Genomic DNA, 11386 nt, shown 5'->3' on the forward strand with positions numbered 1-11386 from the left:
CACCAACCTCTTTGCGCGCAGTACGTACACGAGTTCCCCAAAATAAAGAATGGGAATAAGTACAGAAAAATTGTCAATTCTCAGAATCGGTTTACTCATTACAATAAACGACGCCGATGTCGATACAAACAAGTAGAGATGGGGGACGACAGACCAACTACGTCGATACGATGATGACTTACGAATTTACAGTAGGTACCTTATCTACCTACCTATTCTACTAAATACAGTAATACATCATCACGTGTATTTTTAAGGTAAATAATTATCGCTAATGACATCATTGTCCGGCGTCTTATTCCAACTACTCGATTATGGCCGAGCCAGTGTACCCATTTATTAGTAGGTACATTGTATCGTGCCGTATGTAACATTACCCTTTCTTGTGCTTTGTTCATCCTCTCGTCGCTAATGTGTAAGTAATTACTGTACAACGACAACGGTACCTGCGGTCGCGGTGACCAGCTGACCACCTCTTTGGCTACTATTATTAGGTATCTTCATGTAATATGCAAACTGCAATTATTTTTACTATCGTAGATACTCCTAAGTACTCGTAGTATAAACGATAATTGTCCGCAATAAATTCTTAGCGACGTGTGCCATCGTCCAAAATAGATAACCTATTTCTAAAAACAGCATACCACAAAACAAGTACCATTATAGCAACTCTTTAGGGTTAAGTAGGTACTCGTATAAATAAAATTACCAGCAAGGTAATTGTTAGTACACATGATGCACACGGTTCTCAGTTCCCACAACCCATCAATAATACATACATATAAATACTCGCAGGTATTGAATTCATTATTAGATATTATTCGCATAACAGGAGCTATTTTACAAGTTCCTCTTGTTCACTTCTTCTGGTTACACGAACAGAACAAGAATTCGCATCCTTTTTTCACAACGACGACGACTTTACAGCCGCTAGCATCTTTGAAATATCTATTTATCCGTCTCTATATCTATCTTATACCAGCTAAACATGCAATATGGGTACATGGAAATAGAATCTAAGCTCGCAAATCAATACTCTTCATCCTCAAGTACCGCATCTACCTCCTCCTGTACTAGCATCGTCATCGTATCTTCAATAACCACAGTCCAGCCGCTGCATTTAAAAGCGGTACATTGCATACGCAGCACTTACGACCACGAGAAGAGAACCAGTTAGAAAGAAGAAATTATGCGAAGAATGCCGGCCACATTATGTACCAATACATACTGTTTTTGCTTTTCTCTCTCTCTCTTTCCTATTCCTATACATACTTACACCAGAATAAACGCACGTAGAGTCATTGACCATAATATCAAAACATATCCTATATGCGATAAAACCTGACTCGCGCATTCTTAACGCACATTCCACACTCTCTTTCATTTCAGATTCTCGAGACTTCAATTCTACGCATTATAAAAGAAAGGTATGTGAGTGTGAATGTAAACAAAAGAAGAGTGTACCTAACCTACGAATCGAGGATTAAGAATGGACGTTATCTGGATCAAGTGTGCCTCAATGTCAGTGACGAACCGAAGGAAAATTATGGCGAATTATGGCTATAGAGGAAAGAGGGAAAACGAATAAATCATTTTGAAGTTGACAAATAGGAGTTTCTCCCTCACTAAATAACGCTAGAATTCTCAATATGTATATTATCACGTGCGCGCGAATTTTTCCGTAAAAAGTGATACATGAGGTAATTTCTTTTATTGCGGTTTTTTTGTTTTTTGTTTTTTGTTTTTAGTTTTTTTTTTATCAACTTACGGAATTTTTTCATGGTGTGTTGGTTCAGAAATGATTTAGGATACTAGTGAAATTTTCCTTAGGTACAAGCTTCATTTCACCCCCTCCCCCCATCCTATTATTTTGAAAACTACCAACTTTTAGGTTATTCTGGAGCCTCCATCAAATTTACAATTTTTTTCAGACACTTCAAATCGCATTGAAAATAATCGTTTTCGCAATTGCCTCACTTTTTCAGTGATTTTACATCATTTACCTCGGAGAAAAATTGACATGAAAAATTCACAATACATAAAATTCTTCATTTTGTGAATTCTTGGGTCGATTGGCCATTGGGGCAAAAATTTCCAAACATGCATGTAAAGTTTTCTCTTTTCAAGGAAACAAATCATGGACTGACCGGTAGGTTTTTTGATCAACTACATGCTCGATCAGACATGAATGACATGATCATCCGGACCAGGTCTTCAGACTGATCCTGAGTACGCCTGAGCTTTATGCTGAGATCTTTAGCAGCCTGACACCGGGCTTCGGGCAGATGTGTCTACACGAACGCAAGGTTGTCTACGCGCCTGTTTGGCTTCCCAATGTCTGTCTGACCTCTTAGGGTCATTGACTCGTCAACGTGGCTTCACAGGGTCGTCGGTCTGTTCAGCCTGTTGAGATCACTGGCCTACTTCATTGGCTTCTCAAGGTCATTGACCCGTCTGTCTGTCTGTCTTTCCAAGGTCGTATGGCTGCCTGTCTGGCCTCTCAAGGTCACTGACCCGTGTACCTGGCCACTTGAGGTCGTTTGAATGCCTGTCTGGCAGTTCAAGGTTGTATGTCTGCTTGTCTTGTGACTTCATGAGGTCACTAACCCGTTTGCCGGGCTTCTCAAGGTCGTATGTCTGTCTGGCTGGCCTTTCAAGGTCATTGACCCGTCAATATGGTTTCCCAAGGTCGTCTGTTTGTCTGTCTTTGCGCCTCTTAAGGTCACTGATCTAGTTGTTTGTTCTTCTACATGGTATCTCGAGGTTGTCGCATGTCTGTCTGAGCTCTAAAGGTCGTCTGTCTTCTTGTCTGGCTTCTCAAGGTCATTGACCGATGTGTCTTGATTCTCGGGGTCACTCAACAACTTGTCCAGCTTTTCATGGCTGTCTGTCTGCCATGTCTGACCGTGCTTGTCTGGCTTCCTAAGGTCGTCTGTCGACCTGTCCGTCCTTCCAAGGTTATTCATCTGTCTGTCTGGTCTCTCGAAGGTCGTCTGTCTACTGGTCGGGCTTCTCAACAATTTAGTTATTTTGTTACGAGTTCCCATAAGTCGGACTTGATACCTAAAGGCTAAAAGTCCACTTTAATACAAGAAAAAGTCGTATACGTAGATTGGTTATTTTTTTCAAGTTTTCAAAAGTCCAGCATAATGATTGTCAGGAATTTAGTGCAATTTTTTTCAACTTTTCATGCTGATTAAAATATGTATACCTACCTACTATTTTCAAAATTGACATTCTCAATGGAAGGGGCAGTCTTTCCCCTCGTTTTAGAACAAAATTGCAAAAAAATAATGTTGAGATTGTGTGATAACATAAAAATAAATACACATGTTTTCGAAAACTCTGAAGACGAATATGACCTCAATTTTTCGATTCAACCCTTTCTACACCTTCAGACCTATTTCGAAGTCAAAATTTTGGATGTTTTTGAAGGCGAGGTTCTTGGGGGGGGGGGAAATGGGGCAGTTTGCCTCGGGCCTGACAAAAGAATAGAAAAGCGTCTGCGATGAAAGAAAATCCCGTTTTTTTACTTTTCAAGAAGCAAGTTTTTGAGAGCTTTTGACCTCGCTTTGTCTGAGTTGTTTTTTATTTCTTATTAAAAATTGAAATTTCTAAAAAATATATCATTCAACTTTTTTTAAGGTTTCAAAGTGAAAAAATAAATTTTTCGCATTTTCAAAAGCTTTTGCACTCACTTGAGTCTGTTCTCTTCTCTTTTTCAAAATTAACATCCAAAAAAAAACTCTTTCAAATTCTAAAATTTTAAAACCCAAAAAATAAACTCCTCGCATACAAATCATTGTTTTTGGTTCTCTCAAAATACAAATTCTCAAAAGTTTTCGCCCTCACTTCGCTTGGGTCTGCAGGCATGAAACTCATTATTATTTTTTTTTTAGTGACTTTAGTGACTGAAAAATAGCAAAAAAGTGACCAAAAATTTGAAAAAAGTGACCTAATATTTGAGAAATGTGAGCAAAGTATATACTATGTAGCAATCGTCAGAGAATTTTTTTAGTACCCTCCCCCCCCCCTGCATGAGCGTAGCAAAGTGTTGATGTATACTAGGGTGTACCTTATTTTGAAAAGTTCGAATTTTGCAGCTCCCCCCCCCCCAAAAACATGACCTCAGATGAGAAAATAATTCCCTATTTTCTATTTTCCCCAGAATGTTTCTATGTAAATAATCCCCTTTTTAAGAAAAAAATTTCCCCGGTCCTTCAAACCATATTGGTCTCTTAGTAAGGAGTCCCTCAAAGTTGGAAAAATCACAAAAAATGATAATAAATCAAAGTTATGGAAAATTTGCTGAAAATATTTCATTTCCACATTAGAATTGTTCTACATAATCCCCTTTTCAAGAAAAACCCATTGTTGGACCCCCAAATGATTTTGGCTCACTAGCATGGAGCCCCTCAAATTTGGGAAAAATGAAAAAATATTAAAAATTGATGTCTGTAGAAATCGTTTGTAATTTTTTATTTACTTATGTGCAGAATCTTTCTGAATACGCACTTTTTCAAGAAAAACCTTCCCCCGGTCTCCCAAATCATGTTGGTTACCTATAAAGCACCTCAAAGTTGACAAAAATCAACAAAAAAATGAAAAATCCATATCTATACAAATTTTTTGATAATGTTTCAGCAGAGTACTTTTAGATAACCACTTTTTCAAGAAAAGCACCCTGTTGTCCTCCAAATGATGGTGGTGCTCTTTTATGAGACCCCCAAAATTGAAGAATATCGAGAAAGATGAAAATTGATGTCAATAGGTACATCTGCATCTCGAAATCAAATTTTCAAAAACTTTTGCTTGTGCTTCGCTAGGGTCAATTTTTTTCTTACGTTTCTGATCCGACTTCTTCCATCTTCAAAGTTCTCATTGGGATAATTCGAGTGTCCAAATTTCGAAATTTGAAATAGCTGCAATATTTAATCTCGAAAAGTTTCAAAACCTTTTCAATTTTGAACGAATAAACACAACAACTTCATGATACTCAAAATCGTTCCAAAACAGTACAAACAGACATCTTTGGTCATATTAACTTCAGCTCGGCTCGGACACCCGATATAAACAAGTCTCTTTCTACATGTAAGGATTCTTGACCAACGAATCCGCGTGGGCAAAAAAAGAATACACGACTTGTATGCATCACTATTATACCTACCTCAATGTGTCCTCCCGACCCCAGCCCCGTTACAGTAAAAATAACTCTGTTAAACCAGTTCGTTCGCGCGCCATAGTCGCATCTTTGTATCAAGCTTACGGTGGTGATGACCGGATGGAGCGTGAGCGCGCGGAGAAGACGTGGACGGACCAGTAATTACGTACATTTTTCGAGCTGTGTAAGTGTGTGTGTACGATGCGAATTTGTACCTACTACAACAATATATATGCGAGTAATACACCACCGCCGGACTCGATTAACTCCTAGGTGACTGAACTACGATTCTTCTCGCTTTCGTTTACATAGATTCGCGAGCAACGACTCCAAACTCACTGCCTACTCAAAAAATGTACGCTCATTTTTCACAGCTTCTCTGTCTGGGTTGAGGTAGTCACAGTCACATTGGCCAGCCTTTGACAAAACATTCGTCACCGATGTTTGTGATTGAAAAAAGACGACGCGACCGGTGTCAAAAGATACGAGATTTATAGCTTAAATGTACAAAAACTTAAATCACCGATATTGTACTATACAAATTCGTATTTGTAGACGCACACGTTATGTGACTGTATTATGTAGACAAGCTAGGTCTAGGTCTGGATACCAGTAACCTACACACCATAAATCAGCAGACTGCCAACAATTGTCACGAGAATTGGTCAATTCGCTTTCGCAGTTTCGCACGCAGACCGTAAGATTATACACGTAACGTAACTATTCTCGGATACCTTGAGGTAGAAAGAGGTACCGCCATTACACGACTGCCACGCCACCCCTGACGTATATTTATGCATGTACATATTTTTTGCTTCCTTTTTATGAGTGAAGAAGGTATGTGAAAAGGGTCTCAGAAGGGAACAATTGGTGCGTAACTTGCATCGGAGTCCGAAGAAGGTGAACTCAGGTATATGAGGGATACGTGTACTATAAGATTTAAAGGTGATATTTGTTCAATAGAATTTAAATTCTGTAAGATTTATTGCCTTAAATTCGGTTCTCGTTTCTCCTCTCCCTCGCCGATGCTTTACCTGAATCAAAAATCGTTGAAGCGTGTTCGAGATGGCATAAGGTATACCTAAGGAACACTTACAAACTGGCGAACTGTGGAATTGTAAAAATTGACGTTGATCTGCACGATAAGACTGCATAAAGTTGCATCAAATCATCGAACGCAGCATTTGAGGCACCGTCTGCGGAGATGTGTCAGTACAAGGGCTAATTATGAGCCAAAGGAACTCTCACATAATACATAAATTTTTGAACTTTCAAGAGATAACTTGAGAAGAGATAATTTATTGGAAGGGGTCCCCAAAACACTCAGCTCAAATTTGCAGATCTCTAATTTTACTTTGTTACACGATTTTTTGAAAATTGGGTATCATTTTTCAAAATTTCAATCCTCCACGTTACGTAATTTTTTTACAAAAATAATCCGAACCGCGTAACAATATTTTTTTGCAATCAACCCCTTTCATTCGCTATAAAATATTACAGCTCTATTTCATCACAATTGTTTGCAACAACTTATTGTGTTTCTAATCTCAAATCTGTCCATCAAATTTCGGTTTTTCTATCGGTATTTTTTTCGACAACCCCAACAGCACCTCAACATCTTGAACCATCGCGTAGTGGTCGGATCATTTCAAAGAAACTATATTACACATACATTGTTGTTGTTATTATTGGATTTCTTTACGCCAGGAAAATGAGAAAACACCATTATCGAAAGGGTAATGACACCGAAGGCGAAGGTTTAACCCTAAATAGTACCCACCGTACTGAATAAGAATGCTAAAAAAAAAAAAAATCGTAAAAGGCCGAGTAGACGACCGTAAAGTAGGGTTCAAGGGCACATTAAGATGAAGCTTTTTTTGAAAACAGAGGCACTTGAATTTACGCAGCACATTAGCTATACCTATAGAGACAGATGTGACAAAGACTACGAGTAGAAAAGGGATTTTTTCTATTATTGTTGCGATTGTTGAAAATAGTTTCGTAATCGAGATGTCATGTCGCAGTCATTGCCCTCTCAATGTTGGCAACCTTGATCTTGATCTTCAAGCTTGAACAATGTAGTTCTAGTTGAGCAACTTTCAAAAACGATGGTTTGGGTAGGTGATTTTCGATTTTTCCCCCCATAAAGTGTCCCCGACGACCCCGAGAAAAAAATGTTGATTTCTGATTCGAGCTATCTTCATTTTATTAAGGTTTGAAATTTGATTACATTTTCTCGATTTGGTCACCTTCACGTCTTCCAGTGCATCCTACAATTGCGGAGTAATGCTCTAGAAAACTAAAAACAAGTATGGCCCTCAGTTTTTCAATTCGACTCCTTCCAACCCCCTAGTTTCATTGAAGGATGTAAAATGAAAACGTTAGGGGCACGATGAGGGTCGAATTGAAAAACGTTGGTAAGTGAAAGGACACAGCACGATTTGAATGAACCCAAACTAGATTGAAAGAGCATGCCCTAAACTCCAAAATTTCAAATCCTTAAGTTCATTTTTGGAATTTTTGAAAATTTTAAAAATTCAAAAAAATTATTTTAAGAACAATTTTTAAATTTTTTTGAATTCCACACACCAACAACTGCAAAGTTTCAAGTAATTCTGGTTCTGGAGCCTCCAGCAAATTTTTGCAATTTTCTGCACAAATTTCAAATTACCCTGGAGAGACCAAAAATAAACTTTGGTACCTAAGAACTCTTTCGTTGAAAAATCTTTCACATTGGTTCATCTTGCCAAAAAATTTTAGATTTCATGAAAAAGGTTTACTGGAAAAAAATTTATTCTTTCTAAATTTTTATCGAAAAAGTGAGGCTGTTTCGTAACTTTTTTGCATTAAAACGAAATTTCTGGACAATTTTTGACATAACTACCTAGTTTTTGTACGGAGAATCGAAGAATAACGATAACTCCTGACTGACAATAATATTAAACTTGCCAAACATTCGACAAATCGAAAACAAACTTCAACAAAATAAATAAATATTTATTTTAAACGGTCATTGACCTAACGATCAATAAACCAGACAAAAGAAATTGAGCAAAATGCTCGACGACTTTACTTTACGAGGACAAGAATAATATTAACGCGAACGAACTTATTAACTAACGAAAACAACGAAAAAACAACGATAATTTAACAGCCAACAGTTTACGCGATTTTACGAAAAGAACAAAAAACCATTTTATACGTAACCAACAATATATATATCGCGAAACCGAAATTCATTTTTAATAAAAAATAAAAACTTAAAAGTTACCGAACATAGTTCGTTACGGTTACGATTCCAATTTTGCCAACACCCCACCATAAAAATATTTTCCCTAACACGCGTACCACTTAAATAAACGTAAAACTTGTTGCTTCTTATCAATACCGGTGTTAGTAAACACTTTGAAACAAAATATTTTTACAGCAAAATTTCAGTTAAATTATACTTAAATTACATAAAAAACAACTCGAAAACTTAATTTAAGCATTAAACAATGACTCACAGAGTCTATCGAATACGGTACGTGTCGTGGCTTTGGTTAAAATATCGGCAAGTTGATCCGCCGAAGATATCTTTTGCAAGTAAATGATCTGTTTTGTGACTAAATCGCGTATATGATGATAACAGACATCTATATGTCTGGTACGTTTCGATTCGACCGTATTCGCAACGGCAATCGCTGCATTAGAATCGCAATACACCGGTACGGTGTCAATACGAACTTCTAATTCGACAAACAGATTTCGCCAAGCCAAGACTTCCTTTCCAGACGTACTTAACGCAACGTATTCAGCTTCACACGACGAAAGACTTACACAATTTTGTTTCTTGACTACCCAGTCAATAACGTTGCCATAATGTAACACGAAAATTCCAGACGTTGATTTTCTGTCTAAACAATCACCAGCGAAGTCCGAATCTACGTATACTCTAACAGAGTATTTATCAACGACTTCAGGTATTACGTAGGTAAGTTTCACGTTCAACGTACTACGTAAATACCTGAGAATACGCTTACTATATTCGAATAGCTCCTTGTTTGCCAAGTGCTGGTATCTGCTTAGAAAGTTTACAGCAAAAGCGATATCGGGACGTGTTCCCCTTGCTATGTAACTTAAACTTCCTAAGAGACCACGCACTTTGGTTTCATAACTTTTATCGAGCTTGAGATTGGTAATCTTCAAGCCCGGTTCGATTGGAGTTGAGATACTATTCGAATTAGATAAACCGTAATCATTAACTAACTGCTCGATATATGAATTTTGATGTATTTCTAACTTTTCTTTACTACGATTAATTTCCATTCCAATGAACTTCTTGCATTGTTCCAGGTCTCTGATTCCAAAATGCTCATTCAATTGCTTGACCAACCACTCAATTAGACGATCATCGCAACCTGTAATTAGAAAATCGTCTACGTAAACGACAAACACGCAACGTAGAGGATTTTCGGCATCGAAGTAGACACACGGATCAACTTTGCTCCTTACGAAACCGAGCGAAAGTAAATACTCATTCAATTTTGCGTTCCACGACTTGGGACTCGTTTTTAACCCATATAACGAACGTTTGAGAATATATACGACACCTTTTTCTTCGTTAGTCCCTTTCGGTGGGTTGAACATAATACCTCGGTTTATATCTCCATTGAGAAATGCAGTTGCCACTTGTTGACCATAGCTAGATTGAGCATCGAGCGTATTATCGGTTGATTAGGTGTTGGAGCGTATATTTCATCCAACTCATAAAAATGGTTGTCTTTGAAACCACGCAACACCAATCTAGCCTTAAATTTCACCCCACCATTCGAGTTGATTTTTTTCTTTAGAACCCACTTACTATCTACTTTCGAATAATTCTCTTTATTTACGCTTTTTTCAGATGCTGAATACCAAACGTCTTTGATCTCCATCGCCTTTAACTCTTCATCTATCGCTACACGCCAAAATTTCGACTCAGGACCGTTTAACGCTTCTTCATACGTAAGGTCATCGACCCCAGCGAGTGCAAAGCAAGCAAAATCGTCGCTACGTTCATCCGAAGATGATGTATCGATTAAACTACGATCTACTAAATTATCACCGCTACGTTCGGCTTCAGTCAGCTCATCTGGGTTTATCCAATTGGAGCAACCAGGAGCTGAATCAACGTTACTTACTGGTGTAACCGTAGGTACGATATTCACATCGCTTACACTCACTGATACCGATGTTTTTAACAAATGATCGTTAATAACATCGTGTATCTTACGCGTTTCGTCTACTTCTACGCAACTCGAATTCGTAAATTTATTTCGTAAAACATCGTACAATACATAACCTGTCTCTGTAAAACCGAGTAAAACCATATCGATCGACTTCTCATCAGTTTTCTTTCTCTTTTCAGGCGGTACTAGAACTCGTGCAACGCTTCCAAACAATCTCACTCTCGATAAATCCGGCTTTCGGCGATTCCACAGCTCGTACGGTGACAGATCGTTCAAGGCAGAATGCGGTAAACGATTGTACACGTAGTTCGCCGTGTATGCAGTGTAAAGCCAGAATTTATTCGTTAAACCGCCTTTGTATAACAGAGCTCGCATTTTTTCTTGGATGGTTCGGAAAAAACGCTCGACGGTGCCATTATGCTGCTTCTCATACGGCTCACTGTTCTGCATAGATATGCCTTTTTCGTCGACAAACTCTTTAAAGGTACCTCCGATAAATTCACTAGCGTTATCGCACCTGATACGCTTCACTTTCGTACTCCATAACGTTTCACTAATATTTACAAATTTTTTTAGGTAGGTACCTACTTCGGCTTTACTTCTCATTCCGAACGTTACTCCCCATCTCGTACAGTCATCTACGAAGCCAATCAAATATCGCTCGCCTTCTAGTCCTTCTGTAATAGGACCCATTACGTCAATATGAACGAGATCGAGCGGATTTGGATACCTATACCTACTTGAATCGTAGGTATGTTTCTTTTGTTTTGCTTTACAGCAAATTTGACACTGATTGAAAGGTGGGCAATCACATCCACGTAACTCAGGAATCTTATCTAGTACCGTTTTGCTCGTATGAGCCAACCTACGATGCCAGATGTCACCTTCACCTTTTAACCTATTTACTTTCTTTTTATTTTTCAGATTTACATCACTGTCACTGCACGTACTGGTATTTCCTATACCTACACTTGAAACGTTCGAGTTTACACTACTAGAAGTATTACCTATCGTC

The 11386-nt window shown here is 38.1% G+C and overlaps 1 long non-coding RNA gene across 1 annotated transcript; it reads left to right on the forward strand.

The window, feature by feature from the left end:
- Nucleotides 1-9513: 9513 nt before the first annotated feature.
- Nucleotides 9514-10524, forward strand: LOC135848042 (uncharacterized). Its single transcript, XR_010559299.1, has 2 exons — nt 9514-9669; nt 10047-10524. It is a non-coding gene; the product is annotated as an uncharacterized LOC135848042 (long non-coding RNA).
- The last annotated feature ends 862 nt before the right edge of the window (nt 10525-11386 follow it).

The sequence above is a fragment of the Planococcus citri genome, chromosome 5 (assembly GCF_950023065.1).
Source record: "Planococcus citri chromosome 5, ihPlaCitr1.1, whole genome shotgun sequence".
Lineage (NCBI taxonomy): Eukaryota > Metazoa > Arthropoda > Insecta > Hemiptera > Pseudococcidae > Planococcus > Planococcus citri.